The following is an 18,284-nucleotide window of genomic DNA, read 5'->3' as shown; positions in this document are numbered from 1 at the left end:
TAATACTTTTATTTTTTTAACCTTAGTGCCTTATATTTAATCTTAACTCTAAATAAAGACCAAAGATTTATTCTCATCACTCTTTAAAAAAAAAAACCATTTAAGATTCCTTTGATAAAATTTCAACTACGTCTTGTTACTGACTATTTTTCATATTTGACAACAACAACACCAACAACACCTTGTTGCAAAAAAAAATGTCGTTCTCCTTAATCTTTTACATTTTTCCAAAATAGTATAAAGTGTCCTTATCATAATAATCCCTTCCTTTTTATATATCTAATAAAAAAAATGTTATTTGTTTTAAAATTTCAAACCTACTGCCTATCCTATTTATACATTTCAATACGGCTCAGCGTTAGGGTATAGATTGAAATCTGATTTTGAAACTTAACTAACATCTTAAAAACTAAAACAATTAAAAAAATCCATGCCTACTTATGAACAAACTGACACATCGTTAAGATTCTTTCTTCAACTCCTTAATTAATTATTTCCTTATTCTTATCTTAATTTCTAATAATAATCCTCATATTAAAGTGTTCATGAAAAATTTCAATTTTACTGTAAAGCTAGTTTTCCTTTAATATCAATTATCTATTTCACTTAAATTTTCTCGTTACGTTCGTATGTCTCTCTTCTTTTTTTTTAAATTTAATATCAATCTACCACAACAATACTAGTATGTAAATCCCTTAGGGCAAAACATATTTATGTGCTATTTTCTGAAGATACGTCTCTTTTCCTATTTTAAAACAATATGTTAAATATGGCGTAATCTAACACCATAAAAAAAACTTGCACCATTTAATTACTAACATCACTTATGTTAATCAACCGAAGAAGGGGTTGGAATCTAAAATTATAGACTATTTGTTTTCTCTAAACAAATGTGCGTACACACTACCCAACTGCGCAAACCCATTATTCATCAATGGCAATAACACGCAAACAATGTATCCTCAATGTACCCTTAACTTCATCTACCAAAGGTTCTAATTCAACCTTCATTTACACCGGTGCTCTACTAATTTTACGTAAAACATATGTTTTCTAGAATAATTGAGTGCATCTTCAAAAAAAACAACCCATAATATGACCAAAAACCATTAAATACGGAACAAAAAATGCTAATGTATCAGACATTTTATCTTTTTACAAATTTACTTTAAACGAAAAACTAGCTTCTCTATAACTTCAAAAAAAAAATATTTTTAAGAATCATATATATAATTTATCCTATCTATTAAAATAACAGCCTATAAAAATAGCACTTAAAAAATAACCTATTTCTCTAAAAAAAAAAAATGTGTATAATATTCATAATTTTTAAATTTACCTTAATACCTAAAAACACTAAATAAAAAGTTTTATTTGAACCACATCTCGTGTACAAACATCAGATTTTCAGCCTTTTTAAAATACGGCCTCTATCCCTTTAAAATTGATAACTTTACTTAATATTTGTGCCATCCCTTGAAAAGCCATTTCTACTTGTTGTACTGACATAGAAATATCTTGATTTTCCATTAAGAAAAATGAAAGTAACTGAGTTCTTACCTTTTATATTCCTTCGCGTTATTTTAGACAATCCAAGTCGATCCTGGTCAAACGGCACCAAATCTTGACTTATGTGACGAAGTCAATAATGATTAAATATATTTTATTATGTAATTACAAAGTCAAGAAAGATTCTAAAGTTCAAATGTTCGAATGTTCACAAACTGTCTTTAAAGTTGAATTGTTCGAATGTTCAATATCTCACACGGGCACGTGATCGTATAGTATAACTGTTCGTTCCTGTTAGAGTACTTCGGATATTAAGCACATGAGTTCCAGCCTACCCACGAGGGGGGAGACCTTGGCGGAATCTCCGGTACCAATCTGTCCTAATCTAATTCTCGTCTAATCGAATTCTGTCCTTGAAGTCCATTGAGAGATCTTATATAGTCGAGGGACAGTGGTCCTTACAAACGGTCCATAGCTGTAGGCCGGTTACGTAGTTGTCTGGTTATTGATCGTTATTGAGTAATCCCTAGTCTGTGGTTTATTGTCAAACTATGAAATTAACCCCTGACGGATACATGTTATTTCACAGTAGACATGGTCATTTATTGGCTTCAGGGTATTGTTACACAATTGTGTAACACGGCTGGTTCCTAATAAAAAAGTATACTAGTATATAATAATGGACGTCATACTTAACTTCGAAATTTATCAAAGAAAATAACTTAAAAGTCATACAAGACCAACAAAGATTAGAGGCTCCTTACTTGGGACAGACACAACAATTAGGCGAGGTTAAACAATGTTAAAAACTATAACAGACAATTCATTTCATAATCAAATAATAGAATATCAAAAATTGTATAACGCATTTCGTGGATATACTAATCCAAGATTTTCATATTTAACAGAAAAATAATCATTACCCTTAACATATCAATTTATTCTATTGACTCTTTAAAAGAGACATGTCAACATTTGCTGATTATTTTAATCAAAATAGGTAATTAAGAAAGTTTGAATAAGATATTCAACAATTTGAAATTGTCTAGACTAGACAATTTGTAATTTGAAGTTGTAACAAGTGCAACATCCAAATGTGCATTATTTGCATAATCAATTTTATAAAAGAAGAAAAACAAAGTCTGTTACAAATCATATTTGCATCACTGGTCAGTACCTTTGAAGTACTTTGGTGACACTCATGCATTGATGAAATCATAGAAAGATCAAAGTTTCTTGAAACTATTTTCATAACAGGCAAAAATATTTGAATCGATGGCTAAACATGGTAACAGCATTATCACAACTTCTATAAATCATATCTTTATGAATGTACGGGTCAACGTATAATATCAACGAAAAAAGGAAAGACTTCTGCTTCAGAATTCCTTGGTCTATACGCTATATCTTCGAGAGGACTAGCACTATTTATTTTAAGCAGAACTTAAGGAGTATTATAAATTGAGTTATATACTACATTTAATAATTAATATAAGAGACACACTAACAAGCATAAACAATTAAAGAATGATAAAAATTGTGACCTTTGACGATTGCTTAATCAGATAAAGTAGTAATTTTTCTTATTTCGTTGTCGCTTTTAAAATACATGGTATGTTATATATAGATCAATTCCCAATAAAATACTACTGATTCAAATTTCATCCAGACACTGTACCAATAGGATGAATTAAAACAACTCACTAACAAAGGCCAAGGACGAAAGTAACCCCGTCGATTCCTGAACATGTATAATGTAAATTTTACATAAATACCAGTTTATCACACATATAAGATTTAAAAATGGACCAAACATAGAAATAAGTATACCATTACATTGTTATATGGAAAATCATAACTAGGATTAACATAGCTTAATCTTATCTAACAATGTAGAAATCCCCGTTCGTCAAGTGATCTAGGTATTGAAACTACTGCATCAATAGCCTTTCAACATTGAATTATACGTTTTGAGGTCTATCCTTCACGTGCCAGCTACGCTCGACTCCAATTTTATTTGACTAGGACTGTCAGTTATCATACCGCATGTCGATAGTTGAAAGCCACGATAAAACAAAATAATGCTGAAAGTGGAGCTGAATACCAATCAGTCAATCACATTGTTTAGAGGGTTAAACGTTTTAAAAAAACGACCATGAAAACGTAAAATTGGTGACAATTGTGTTCATATTTTGTAGATATTGAATATAGAATTTATTATTGGTTTTTTTCTGGTTTAGAAACAGAAAATAATTCGCTGATATGCAAAAATGTAACTAAAGATGAAAGATGTTGCACGCCCAAACAATGTTTGCATATTCAGTAAAATTGAAGAAAGCTAAACACCATATGTCGCTAATGATTTGTTCACAACTACAGCATTCCTCGATTAAATACTTTAATTGCCTGTGCTATTAAAGTAGCCACTTCGTTTCAACGATTATCTTATTATCATTAGGTCTGCTATTGCACATTGGGGTAAGTGTTTATTAAGAAACAAAAATCCGTCTGATCTGAAATTGTCAGCTTATGTTGTTTGTCAATGAGTTTAAGTTGTTGACACAATTGATACTTTATTTAAATTAATGGTATTGGTAGTATATATAGTCCGTTGTGTAGGTCGGTGAATGTGATGAATATTTTTCACTCTACGCCTCGACGTAGACGCAGTCATGGTCATCGTCATTATACATCACCTGCTCTGCATGATGTCTCTATTAATGATTTGCTGCCATTTAAATAAAAGCCGTTAGGTATTCATCACATTCGCACGAATCTTTATTCATTACCCCTTTCAAAACTTCATTCTTTATTCTCTCTATCAATACCCATGCTACGTCAATCTTTAAATACCAAAATGTTGCAAAACACTTCTCATACCTCCATGAAAAATGTGTTCTTGTCCCCGCAGATAAAGCCCTAAACGTAAACATTTTTGTGTGTAAAACTCAATTCATTAACGGCTTGATAAATGAATTAGGTATTGACAATTCACTTGGAAACATATAGACCTGGTACCTTTTGATAGCTATTATTTGTGTGTTTCTCTGTTCTGTATGTTCTCCCATTTATTTGTATTGTAGTCCTGTCATGTTTAATTTTTCATTTTAATATCATATTTAACATTGTCATAAAAGCGGGAGGTTTGGCTAGCAACAAGACCAGGTTCAACCCACCATTTTTTCTCAAAATATCCGGTTCCAATTTAGGAAAATGGCAATTGTTATATTATAGTTCGTTTCTGCTTGTGTTGCATTTTAGTGTTGTGTTTCTGTTGTGTCGTTGTTCTTCTCTTATATTTGATGTGTTTCCATTAGTTTTAATTTGTAACCCGGATTTGTTTTATTCTCAATCGATTGATGAAATTCGAACAGCGGTATACTACTGTTGCCTTTATTTATACCCTCCCGATACTTACCTAAGAGGAAATCCTGGATAATCATAGGTCTGTTCTATTTCAACCAAAGACGAAGAACTGGATCTTCAATCACTGTATTGGATACCTAAACAGTATATACCGTACAAACAACGGTATATTGCTGGGTCTTCCAAGTGCTCCACGAAACCTTTTTTAAATTATTAACATCTGTTTCATCAGCATTCGAAACCGGGCTTCAAAGTTATTGTGAAACTGCCTATTCCAGATATACTACAAAAAAATCAAAGATTTTGTAGAGTACATACAATCTAAGACTCTTTCACCTTGTAGTATTATTAAAGCATTTGCCTTTTCCTACCAATTCAAAACTAAACGACAAATTGAAAGAGTTGGTATTGCTTTTTTTCATAAAAAAGAAAGACCAACGTAGATACGTAAGTACCTTGCCTTAAGGAGGGATACATTTTACTTTGTAAAGGATCACTCTGATTAAAACATAATTCTCTGAAACTGAGATTATCAAGATGCTTGATTTCTTGATTGACAACATATTTGTTACGTTTGGAAGACGTATTTTCCATCAGACTGTCGGCATTCCAATGGGAACCAATTGTGCCTTCTTCCTGCCGACTTGTTTCTTTACTATTATGAGGCTGACTTCATACTTCATAAGGAACTTCTTAGGAAGAAATTTAAGAAGTTATCAATATCCTTAAATTTACTTTCCACTGTAAAGATAATGTTCTCACTCTAAATAATTCCAAATTTGGTGACTATGTTTAACGCATCTGTCCTATCAAACTAGAGATAAAGGATACAACAGATACAGTTAAGTCGTCCTCATATCTTGACTTACACCTAGAAATGAGGGTCGATTGAAAACAAAAATTTACGACAAAAGATATGGTTACAGCTTCCCAAATATCCGTGCTTCTATTTACTATCATGATTTCCTTGATAGAAATTTGCTGATCACAAGAAAGTTATAAAACCAAGAGTTCCAAATGGTGAAGTTGACATCATTCCTTCGTAAATTTTACGGACGCCATCACGAGTTGGTTGACCGTTATGGAATAACCGTTTCACAGATGATATCGGATATGTTTCCTACGTCGTAACTACAATCCCCTACCCTTTTCATGAATGTGACCTACAGAATTAGACTATTTACCGGTATTGTAATAACATAAGCAACACGACGGGTGTCACATGTGGAGCAGAATCTGCTTACCCTTCCGGAGCACCTGAGATCACCCTCAATTTTTGGTGGAGTTCGTGTTGCTTAGTCTTTAGTTTTCTATGTTTTGTCATGTGTACTATTATTTGTGTTTGTCTTTTTCATTTTTAATCATGGCATTGTAAGTTTATTTTCGATCTATGAGTTTGACTGTCCCTTTATTATTTTTCGCCCCTCTTTTACCTCACCGTTCTAGTTACTGTTGTCCAATCTAAAGTTTCTTTATATTGTTTACAATTTCTGTTAGATTGATTTAATTGGTTTTTTTTTAGTTTATGTACAGATGTTATCTGATTTTATTTGTTTAAATAGAAAACTGATTTGGTATTTTGTCTCTTTCTTTTTGACACCTTGGTAGACGATGCATTACTTTCTGAACGTTCAGTGAGTTATTTGATTGTTTAGAATTATTTATATTGAAATAAGGAGATGTGGTATGATTGATGATTCTATCCCCAGACCAATGAAGTGGATGCATACAATTCTAGACAACCAAATGGCCTGAAATAACCAAAAAAATCAATACCGTACATATACGTTTAGTCGGCTATAAAAGAATCCGAAATGAACATAAGTCAATCACATTAGAACTCTTTAACTCGTATCAAATATATAAATAAGAATAAAATACTCTATGATTGACATATATGAACAAAAGTAGGTACATTGTAGAGAACGCAGGAAAAATGATTTTGAAATAATCCTACAAAATTACATCAGAAATTGACTTTTTTCTAATAAAGCGGACAGAAAAAAAAGATATTGCAATGGATTTGTTTTTGCAGTGAGTAATATTTAAGTGAACGGAAGTCAAATTCACATTTCAGCAACAACATATAGCACTGTTCTGTGCATCCCAGAACACAGTGCATATTCTGAATTAACTCTATCCTCAAGCATAAGCTGTCTTATTGAAAAATCAAACCCGTCTTTTCAGCTGTTAATGGTTACTTCGAAATTATGTATTAGCATATTTTAGGAGCCTGAAGCTAACAGTAAAAATTTATCATTTAATGCATACAAGTACAAAAGCACATGCTACTGAGTGACGATTCCCCCCTGAATAATCTTGAATATAAAATTAATGTTGACAAATTTTCGTTTTAGTATTACAGCATCATGATGAAATTTTGTTGTTTGATTGTAATTCTCTTCTGCACAATTCATGTTTCAACTGGCATAGGTAAGTATTCTTTATGTATCATTACAGATATGTGATGTCCTTACTTATACACCGTGTTCACTAAAGGAATAAACAAGATTGTTTTGACTGCTTTTTTGTTTGCTTTAAATTTTATTGTTTTACGTGTTCACTATTTAGAAAACGAAAGTTTTTACCTGATTTCACACCAATACATAATTGTATTTTTGTGCTAGACCACTTTAAATCAATAAAATTGAACTCATAAAATGACAAAGTATACAACGCTTGTATACAAGAGAGGTCATGAATCTAGCAGTTGATTCATATAGTGCGTTTCTGGCTTTGTTGGCGTTTACCTTGTTGACGTTTAGTGATTCTGTTGTTTCTGGATTTTTTCCTCTCATAGTTGATGTGTTTACCTCGGTTTAAGTTTGTTACCTAAATTGGTCTTTGATTAGTGAAATTATGACTTAGAACAGCAGTAACACGATGGATGCCACATGAAAAGCAGGATATACTTACCCTTCGGGAGCACCGAAATCACCCCCAAATATTTGGTTGGGCTTGGGTTGTTGTTGTACCCCTCTTTGTGACACTTTGTTCACGCATCGATGTCAATATAATGAAATTTGATGCGATTGTCGTACAAGTGAGAGGTTTAGTGCTATAAAACCAGGTGCAATCTGCCATTTTCTACATTTGAGAAGGCTTGTACCAAGTCAGGATCAGAAAGTTGTTGTCCATTCGTTTGATGTGTTTTTTCATTTGATTAGGAACTTTCCGTTTTGAATTTTCCCCGGAGCTCAGTATTTTTGTGATTTCACTTTATAATATTGTTGCCTTTATTTTAGTTACCGGTTTCACGATATGGGTCATGCTGAATTTAAGACAATGAATGTTTCCTTAAATTAAATTCGAGTAAAAAATATAAAAAAAACTTTATTAAATGTTTCTTTGAATTAAATCTATCAGAAAAAAATGTTGTTCATATAAAAAAATCATCAAAAAAAGATTATGACTGAAACAGGTTATTTTCCTAATAAAAGCTATGTTCATTAAGAAATTATTGATGCAAGCTATACTTTATTGTAGTTTTAACATGGGTAGGCATTATAAGCGTGATTATTTTTGCCCGAGCGATAGTGGGGTAATTGCTATTTCCGATGTGTATAAGTGTAGAATGTTTGTGTACGTTCTTCCATGAACCTTCCTTTTTTATTCGTTAACAAGCAAACGACTGGCAATGTGATTTTTCAGAGGGGGGTTTTGGATAGCCAGCATGAACGGTTGTCGTTTCTAGGTCAAATATGTCAATTTCGAATTGCAACACATTACAGTCATGATAAATGAATTAGTAACAACATTTGCATCATTTAAGAGTTGTCAAGTGTTTTAAATTAATGAAATATATTAAATGCATGCCAATTTGATCAAACTCATTATTCTGCAGTAGTCAATATACGCATGTGCAAACAAAATTTATTGGATTTAGAGCATGGGTTTATTCACAAAGCGAAAGAAACACGTCATATTAGAATATTGTATAATGCAGAGATTGGAGCTCATTATGTCACATTATATTTAAGAACTGTACTCTTTAGGACTCACTACGATTTGCCTGGCTTTAAATGGCATATGTGGACGAAAAGGTCAGACTTGTGATGATGAGTTTGGTAAAGGATGGACCGAAATAGGGAAATGTTGTAAAGGAGGACCATGTTGTCAATGTAAGCATGATCGATATTTCTTGTCCCTTCTATTTCAAAAATAAAACATAGGCATGTGTTGGAATAAATGATCATGTTGTAAATAAAATTAAACAATATAAATAGCAATATATCAGTGTCTTTAAATTAAACGTACATATATGACACAATTTATCAAATTATAATAACAACAAAATGTAACAAAATATTATTAGAAACACAAGGTTCACAAACAATTGCGATATTATACACTTGTTTTTACATTTTTATGGGAAAACAATGCCGATAATGTATACTCTTGTTTGTGAATTTAATTGGAGTCATCATGAAGGATAAACCAGAAAAATAAAATTAAATTATAAGAATAAAATTGAGAAAGGAAATGGTGAATATGTCAAAGCGACAACCACCCGACCATAGAGCAAACAACAGCCGAAGGCAACCAATGGGTCTTCAATGTAGCGAGAATTCCCGCACCCGTAGGTGTCCTTCAGCTGGCCCCTAAAATATGCATAATAGTACAGTGATAATGGACGTCATACTAAACTCCGAATTATACACAAGAAACTAAAATTTAAAATCATACAAGACTAACAAAGGCCAGAGGCTCCTGACTTGGGACAGGCGCAAAATTGCGGCGGGGTTAAACATGTTTATGAGATCTCAACCCTCCCCCTATACCTCTAGCCAATGTAGAAAAGTAAAAGAATAACAATACGCACATTAAAATTCAGTTCAAGAGAAGTCCGAGTCTGATATCAAAAGATGTAACAAAAGAAAATAAATAAAATGACAATAATACATAAATAACAACAGACTACTAGCAGTTAACTGACATGCCAGCTCCAGACCTCAATTAAACTGATTGAAAGATTATGTCTTCATCATATGAATATCAGGTACAATCCCTCCCGTTAGGGGTTTAGTATCATACTATCATAAAATATATGAGAAGAACATAACCCGTGTCATGCCAACAACTGTTTTTTTTAGAAATAAATGTGTTTAGTTCCGATGCAAAGACCCTATCAGTGAATCAATGTTAAAGCCAAAATATGCAATCTTTAATGACCTGACAACAGTATCGTAACTAAGAAGTTTATTTCTAATTTCGGCTAAGTTTCATAGATCAATACCCGTAACTTTATAAATATAATTTGGACAATAACAATTTAAACACATCACGATTTGTTTTATGTGATCTGGAAAAAGTTAATAAATGGAATCATTTAGCAACCAGTCCTATTGTTGGCTACTTTTCTGCAACTTTGTCTGCGTGACAGATTTTTTACGTGATTCTTAAGACCAATCTCATGGTTGCAGACCACAGTCGACCTGCTCTTTCTCAATAATATGTTTACAGTATGTTGTACTTTTTGGATGAATTATATCAAAATAATGGAAAATTTCATCTGTTCTAATTCAAAATATGGACAATTTATAAATTTATGTTAAGGGAATCTAGAAAACTGTTGACAGCTTCTGAAATGGTAAATTTTAACCCTTTTCAGCTTGACCAAATCACTACTCGTGTATAAAAACTTAGATATCTAAACTTAAGTCGTATCACTTTTATTACTTAAGTCTAAAAATATATATTTTACTTTATATATATCGATAACGCTGATACAAATAAGGTATGCATAGTACTCACCTCATAGCAATCATGTTATTTTGCGAGTATGCAGTATATTGGTCATTCTATTTCAAACAAGTTATATCACCTTTCGTGTTATCTCCTAGACAGAATGTATTACTGTTTTTTATTGATGAATTATGTTTTACCCTATCTAGTTGTTAACGGCTGACTTATACAGTACAACCATTCTATATAGGTTTATCACTGTGTGTATGCCGTCAAAATACCATGGGATTAATTTGACGAAATAGTACTCTTCTCTGTGACAGGTATACATTACATGTTCATCCTGCCAATGTTGTACATTTAACCTAATAATATTTGTTGATATCATCAGTCAATTCAATGTTGTATCTATTTTTTTTACATTTTTAACTCTTATTGTGTTATATAAATAGTTTCATGTGTTCCCTGTCCTGAAGGATATGTGGAGTTAGATAACCAAACCGCTAGTCATAATTGCTACTTTTACGCTAAACCGGATCGGCTTTACGAAAGATGGGCTACTGCTTCGGTGAGTATGTTTTATGTTGTATCAGATTTAATTTCCCCTTATTCAGGTATTGTTGATTTTGAATGGTTGATATGTAATGAAATATGAAAGCACACATTTCTGAGAAATAATGCAAACGGATCTATCTTTTTTCATGTCTACCATTGTGTTATTATCAATCAACAAGCTGAACATTCACATATAGTCAGGCTTTGTCGAAACCATGAGATCAAATATCCAAAAAAATATATAATTGTTCCCAAAGCCACAGGATTAAGTAGCCACGAAAATGAATGAATCTACAGAACTTAAAATAACCTGACAAAAATCGGTAGTAATATTTAGTTGCAGTATCGATAAGTTAAAAGCTTAATAAGTTATTATTATCGTGCTTTTCCGGTGTAAAAAATGTATTATTTGTTGTATTATCTTTATTTATTTTTAGACTGTTTTTAAATTTTAGTCGATATGTTCCTTGACACCAGGAGCTTATTTATGGAGACCAAATAGTGAAGAAGAAGCTAAGGCTGCCTATAAACAGTTTAAAGTCCGTAAGTTATTATTAATTAATACTCACTTTTAACATCAATCAGTTAAACGACATGTATCTAAACACATAGGTTTTGTAATTCTTGATTTTACAGCCATTCTATAGCACAAAAGATTGAGAGAGCAAGTTATTCCGACTTGAAGATTTTTTGTCTTAAAAAGTGTTTGAAATGTACTAAAACAACAGATAAGGATTGCATTTTCAAAGCTTAGGTTGCAAATAAAATATGCATAGATATAAAGATTTGGGTTTGAAGTTTGGTTGTTCCTGTAAAAAACTAATTTCTAACGGTAAAAAAACTGTTGTTTACCGTGCCCGGAAATTAAGAAACAACCCTGATAAACTTATCGATCCTTTAAATAAACTTATCCTTGGTTTTGGATACTCAATGCTCTTCAACTTTGTTCTTGTTTGGCTTTATAAATATTTTATGAGCGTCACTGTTGAGTCTTATGTGGACGAAACGCGCGTCTGGCGTACTAAAATATAATCCTGGTACCTTTGATAACTAATTACCAATTCAACACTGTAATTCGATCTGAATGTTGTTTTTATTTGTATAAATATTGATTTTGAATTTGGTAAATTAAAATCAAACTAAATATTATTGTTAAATACATATACACATTCATGGATATCTGTAGATACCTATATCTTGGCATTGCACAATGTCATGTTTTTCTCTGACTGTTTATGACGTCTTCACACTAAATCCATTCGATTTTGGATGTGTTCTGATTGACAATTTATTCGTAGATGCATGATTTTTTTATTAGTTGTTTGTGGCTTTGAACCAACTGTCATAAACTGCAAGTACTCTCAGATCTGTACCTTCTATCTTTTTGTTGTTGGGATTTACAGGTATCCGGTCACGTTCACTTGTATTTGTAGTATTTTTATTTTTATACATCTGACGAGTTAAGCTTTTTTCAACTCATTTTTATAGTTTGTTCTTATTTTGTACTGTTACACCACTGTCCTATGTTATGGGGATCCTGCTAACATGTTTAAACCCGACACATTCTCTTTGTATGCGACTGTCCCAAGTCAGGAACCTGAAATTCGGTAGTTGTCGTTTGTTCATGTGTTACATATTTGTTTTTTGTTCATTTTTTGTACATAAATTATGTCGTTGGTTTTCTCGTTTGAATTGTTTTACATTGTCGTTTCGGGGCCTATTATAGCTGACTATGCAACATTGGCTTTGCTCATTGTTGATGGTTGTACGGTGACCTATAGTTGTTAATTTATGTGTCATTTTGGTCTCTTATGGAAAGTTGTCTAAAAGGCAATCATACCACACCTTCTATTTTTATATTTACGATTCAATACGTTTCATGCATTTCTTATTATTTTGCACTAAACAGAGACAAGTAGAAAAATCGAGGACACAAACTAAGGGAGTCGCATGAGCTCCAAAGGGAGTGATACCGAGTGAAATCGAGTGATATTGAGTGCGTCGACAGGATATGCGTCTCCTGAAATACATCCTACATGTTCCATATGAACCAATACTCAGACATAATCGGGAAAAGGACAAAATTGGAAACGTTACAGATGAAACGACTTTACAATATTAAAAGATTTGAGAATGCAAAAGCATGTGGTTAGTGAGTTGAGATACAGACCTATCATACGGGTCAGCTTGTGAGGACAGTGAATTTTTTGTTTATTTAAGTTTCAGTTGTCTTTCATATAACTCTGTGTGATAGGTTTTGAGCACGTCTAAGACAATATGTGCTAACTGACTGTGATTATGAATCTTCCTACAAATCCTATGATACTAATAATAAGTCAATTCTTTTTAGCGAGCATGGAATTCATATGGACTGGTGCAAATAGTCCTGGTCAAGACGGAAATGTTGTATTTGCCGTAGACAATGCGAACCTTCCCTTTGGAACCGGTAAGTTTTATCTTTTAATATAATTAAGTAAAACAAATATTGTTTAAAATGTACTGTTTATAATAATAATGTCAGGTATGTGTAATAAAAGCAGAAGGATTTTGAATTCAGAGTTTGGGATATATGGATAAAATTGATGTGAGATATACGTCAGTGGGAACATAAAAAAGACATAACGAGGTCAAAATACTTATGGTTCTGTCATCAACAGAAGAAGTCTTAAATCGTCCCGAGGTTGCGAAATTTCTTATAAAATTATTTACGAAATAACATTCATCACTTCTAATATAAAGGGATTACTCGAATGAGAATACAATAAACAAAAGTACAGCAGACTTAATATCCGTTAAAAGACGATAAAACGATAACGATATCACAAATAAGGGCAACAGTACATTACCGATGTTCTGATACCATAAATCGATAAGGAAGACAAACGAAGGTTAAACAAAAACAAAAGAAATCACAGGAACAAAAGATGGAGCAATACAGGATGTTTCGAAAATGTTTGCGTCTTTATATATACATACACCTTCCACCATACAAATGTACATTCAGTTAAAATGTGATAATATGGAATGGGAAAATATCAATCAAATTGAATATAAGACATCTCTTCTGATATCTACAGATCTAAGTCTAAGAAAAGACAGAAACATGTGGCAAGTGAGTTGAAACATTGATATATCGATCATTTCAATCAACTCATTTGTGATGATGACATGTTATCTTATATAGTGTCATTTTCATTTGGTTATCCTCATATCTCTTTTAGAGCAGTTTTTTAGTATGAAGCGCATCCCTATTAATGGAGTTGATAGTGTGGGACATACTCGATTAGGAATATACTTCATACACAAAAACTAAGATATGAACAAATGGAGTCATCACTACAGAAGATAACATGTCAACATCGCGAATTAGTTGACCGAAACGATATGTCTTTGTTTCAACTCACTTACAACAGGTGAATGTATCAATTGAGAGATGTAAACATCATACGATTGGGCAGAGGGTATGTTACGAACCATGCATCTGGTAAAGTAAAATGTGTAAACTTGAGAGTGTTATTCTAAGACGAATTTTCCTAAAATGACTTTTGTTTTATAAAAGCAATCTCTGCTGTTTTCCCGAAATGACAACATTTCTCCGATGAATCCTTTTAATGAGATGTTTACCTTGAATGACGTATTTCCCCCTTCGTGTGTTTTCCCAAAACCATATCAGATAGAGAAAACTGTAAATAAATATATCAATTGAGTCAAATGGCCGAATGATCTTGTGTGACGATTTTTGATCGATTTCTTGCTTTTCTACAAAAGCTATTGGATATATTTCTGGCAACGGCTTAGTTTATCAAACTGTCAGTTTGATTTCCTTATCTTTTTTCTGATTTCTATTTAGTTGATTTATACAATATTCAGCATTTATTTTAAAATAAATACCCTTTTTTGTGGGTTTTTTTCAGCGTTTGCTTTCAGAAACCGCAACTGTATTGGTATTTCCGGAAATAGTCAAGGATTTCTTTGGAGTGATTTGAGCTGTACCTATTCGAATTCATATATTTGCGAATTTCCAAGGGTTAGTAGGAACATTATTTGTGAAATTATTTGATAAAATTGAACATTTGTTGTATCTTATTGAAAGAAAATCACTTATCTACAATCATTTGTGTCATCATGTTTAATCAAACATCAATCTGATAACAGTAATATTATTTTGTCGTTTTGCAAATTTACCAAAATATCGGCCATGTTGTTTGTTAGACTAAGTTATAAGACAAACATTATTAACTGGATGATTGTAGTAAAGATTGATTAAACTTGGATTAGTAGTTTCAGAGAACATTATTTTAAAAGACAACAACATATGATGATGACACGAGCACGACAGACAACATACGCCAGACAACATACGACAGACACAAGGTGAACTAAAAACAACAAAAGACAAAACAATAGTCTACAAAATCTATAGAGCTGAGTAAAATCAACTCTACCAAAAACTAGTGATGCTATAATGTGCTCCTGTAGGGTAAGCAGATCGTGCTCATCATGTGACACCCGTCAAGTTGATCAACAATAATGTAGTTTCGATTGATTTCTATTTTTTAAGCATCTTTTGTTGTACCATTACATTTTAGTTTAGTTATATTGATCACATATATTTAAAAAAATAAACAAAAACATTTCAATAAATATTTGTTTCAATCATTTTATGTCATTTTAAAGTAATTTGATTTTGATAGCTAAAATATTTTTTCTTAACGATATTATTGTTTTTTTTCTTCTTCAGAAAACCTGTCCATAAAAGTGTATGTTGTCAGCGTAATATTATAACCACAGAGTTTTGGGATGCGTCGAGTAATAAGATAATAAATTTGTCATATCTTGTTTGTATTGTTTTTTTCTTATGTTTTTTTTAAGTATAAGTACCGAAACAGATGAAGTCTGTTAGTTCTGTATGACAATACACATAAAAAAAATGGCCAAATTCATATAAGGTCAACTTTGACTGAGGGAGTTGAAATCTTAGTGTCTTTATAATTCCAAAATATCTTAACAAACAAAAATATAAAGGTTTGTTTATATCATGTTAGTACCGAAGTACTGAATACTGACCTGATGATACCCTCGTTGGACTGATATTCCACACGCAGAGGTATCGACCCACTGATGTAAAACGTTATCAAAGGTACGAGGATTATAATTAAATACGCCGGACGCGCGTTTCGTCTACTTAAGACTCATCAGTGACGTTCAAACCAAAATACTTATAACGCCAAACAAGTACAAAGTTAAAGAGCATTGAATACCCAAATTCCAAAAAGTTGTGCCAAATACTGTTAAGGTAATCTATTGAAAACAACACGTCAAATAATTTCATGCATCTGAAGTGTTTTTTTTCTGGATTAACCTTCGTCAGGAACGCAAAGCCAATCGATTGAAATCCGAGGGATGTTTAAGTATCAAAACAGTTAAAAAGCTAAATGGCAAAAACACATAAAATAAATGGCCAAATTCATCCAAGGTTAACTTCGCCTGAGAAAGTTGAAACGTTAGTTTCGTTATAATTTCAAAATTTGTTAACGGACAATTTAGAAAGGTTTGTTATAAATCATGTCAGTACCGAAGTACTGATTACTAAGCTGATGATACCCTTGGTGGACTGATTGTCCACCAGCAGAGGTATCGACCCACTGATGTAAAAAATTGAGAGAAAAAAAACACGTCAAATAATTTCATGCATCTGAAGCGCTGTTCTGAATTAACCTTCATCAGGAACGCTCAAAGCCAAAAATTTAAAATCCGAGGGATGTATAAGTACCGAAACAGATGAAGTCTGTTAGTTCTGTATGACAATACACATAAAAAAAAAATGGCCAAATTCATATAAGGTCAACTTTGACTGAGGGAGTTGAAATCTTAGTGTCTTTATAATTCCAAAATATCTTAACAAAAAAAAATATAAAAGTTTGTTTATATCATGTTAGTACCGAAGTACTGAATACTGACCTGATGATACCCTCGTTGGACTGATATTCCACACGCAGAGGTATCGACCCACTGATGTAAAACGTTATCAAAGGTACGAGGATTATAATTTAATACGCCAGACCCGCATTTCGTCTACTTAAGACTCATCAGTGACGTTCAGACCCAAATACTTATAAAGTCTAACAAGTACAAAGTTGAAGAGCATGGAGTAATCAAAATTCCAGAAAGTTGGGCCAAATAAGGCTAAGGTAATCTATTCCTAGGATAAGAAAATCCTTAGTTTTTCGAAAAATTCAAAGTTTGTAAACAAAAATTTTATAAAAATTACCATATAATTGATATTCATGTCAACACCGAAGTGCTGATAACTGGTCTCGTAAAACCCTCGAGGACGAAATGTCCAACAGCAGTGGCATCGACCCAGTTGTATAAAACGTTATCAAAGGTACCAGGCTATAATTTTGTACGCCAGACTCTTGTTTCGTTTACCAAAGACTCATCAGTGACGCTCAGACCAAAATAGTTATAAAGCCAAACAAATACAAAGTTGATGAGCATTGAGTACCAAAACATCCAAAAAGTTGTGCCAAATAAGGCTACGGTAATCTATTCCTGGGATAAGATTTTTTGAAAAATTCAAAGTTTTCTAAACAGAAAATATTTAAAAATTACCATATAATTGACATTCATGTCAACACCGAAGTGCTGACTTCTGGGCTGGTGATACCCTCGAGGACGAAACGTCCACCAGCAGTGGCATCGACCCAGTAGTGTAAACGTTATCAAAGGTGCCAGGATTATAATTTAATACGCCAGACGGGCGTTTCATCTACCTAAAACCAAAATAGATATAAAGCCAAAGAAGTACAAAGTTGAAGAGCATTGAGTAATCAAAATTCCAGAAAGTTGGGCCAAATAAGGCTAAGGTGATCTATTCCTAGGATAAGAAAATCCTTAGTTTTTCGAAAAATTCAAAGTCTGTGAACAAAAATTTTATAAAAATTACCATATAATTGATATTCATGTCAACACCGAAGTGCTGACTACTGGGCTGGTGATACCCTCGGAAACGAAATGTCCACCAGCAGTGGCATCGACCCAGTGGTGTAAAACGTTATCTAAGGTACCAGGATTATAACTTAATACGCCAGACGCGCGTTTCTTCTACCTAAGACTCATCAGTGACGCTCAGACCAAAATACTTATAAAGCAAAACAATCACAAAA

At 32.5% G+C, this 18,284-nt stretch overlaps 1 long non-coding RNA gene across 1 annotated transcript; it reads left to right on the top strand.

Annotated features, from left to right (window-relative positions):
• Positions 1-15,043: 15,043 nt before the first annotated feature.
• LOC139519551 (uncharacterized) lies at positions 15,044-15,954 on the top strand. The gene is made up of 2 exons (XR_011663622.1): positions 15,044-15,142; positions 15,857-15,954. It is a non-coding gene; the product is annotated as an uncharacterized lncRNA (long non-coding RNA).
• The last annotated feature ends 2,330 nt before the right edge of the window (positions 15,955-18,284 follow it).

Source organism: Mytilus edulis, chromosome 1, assembly GCF_963676685.1.
Source record: "Mytilus edulis chromosome 1, xbMytEdul2.2, whole genome shotgun sequence".
In the NCBI taxonomy this organism is placed as follows: domain Eukaryota; kingdom Metazoa; phylum Mollusca; class Bivalvia; order Mytilida; family Mytilidae; genus Mytilus; species Mytilus edulis.
This window is presented reverse-complemented; position numbering and strand designations above follow the sequence as displayed.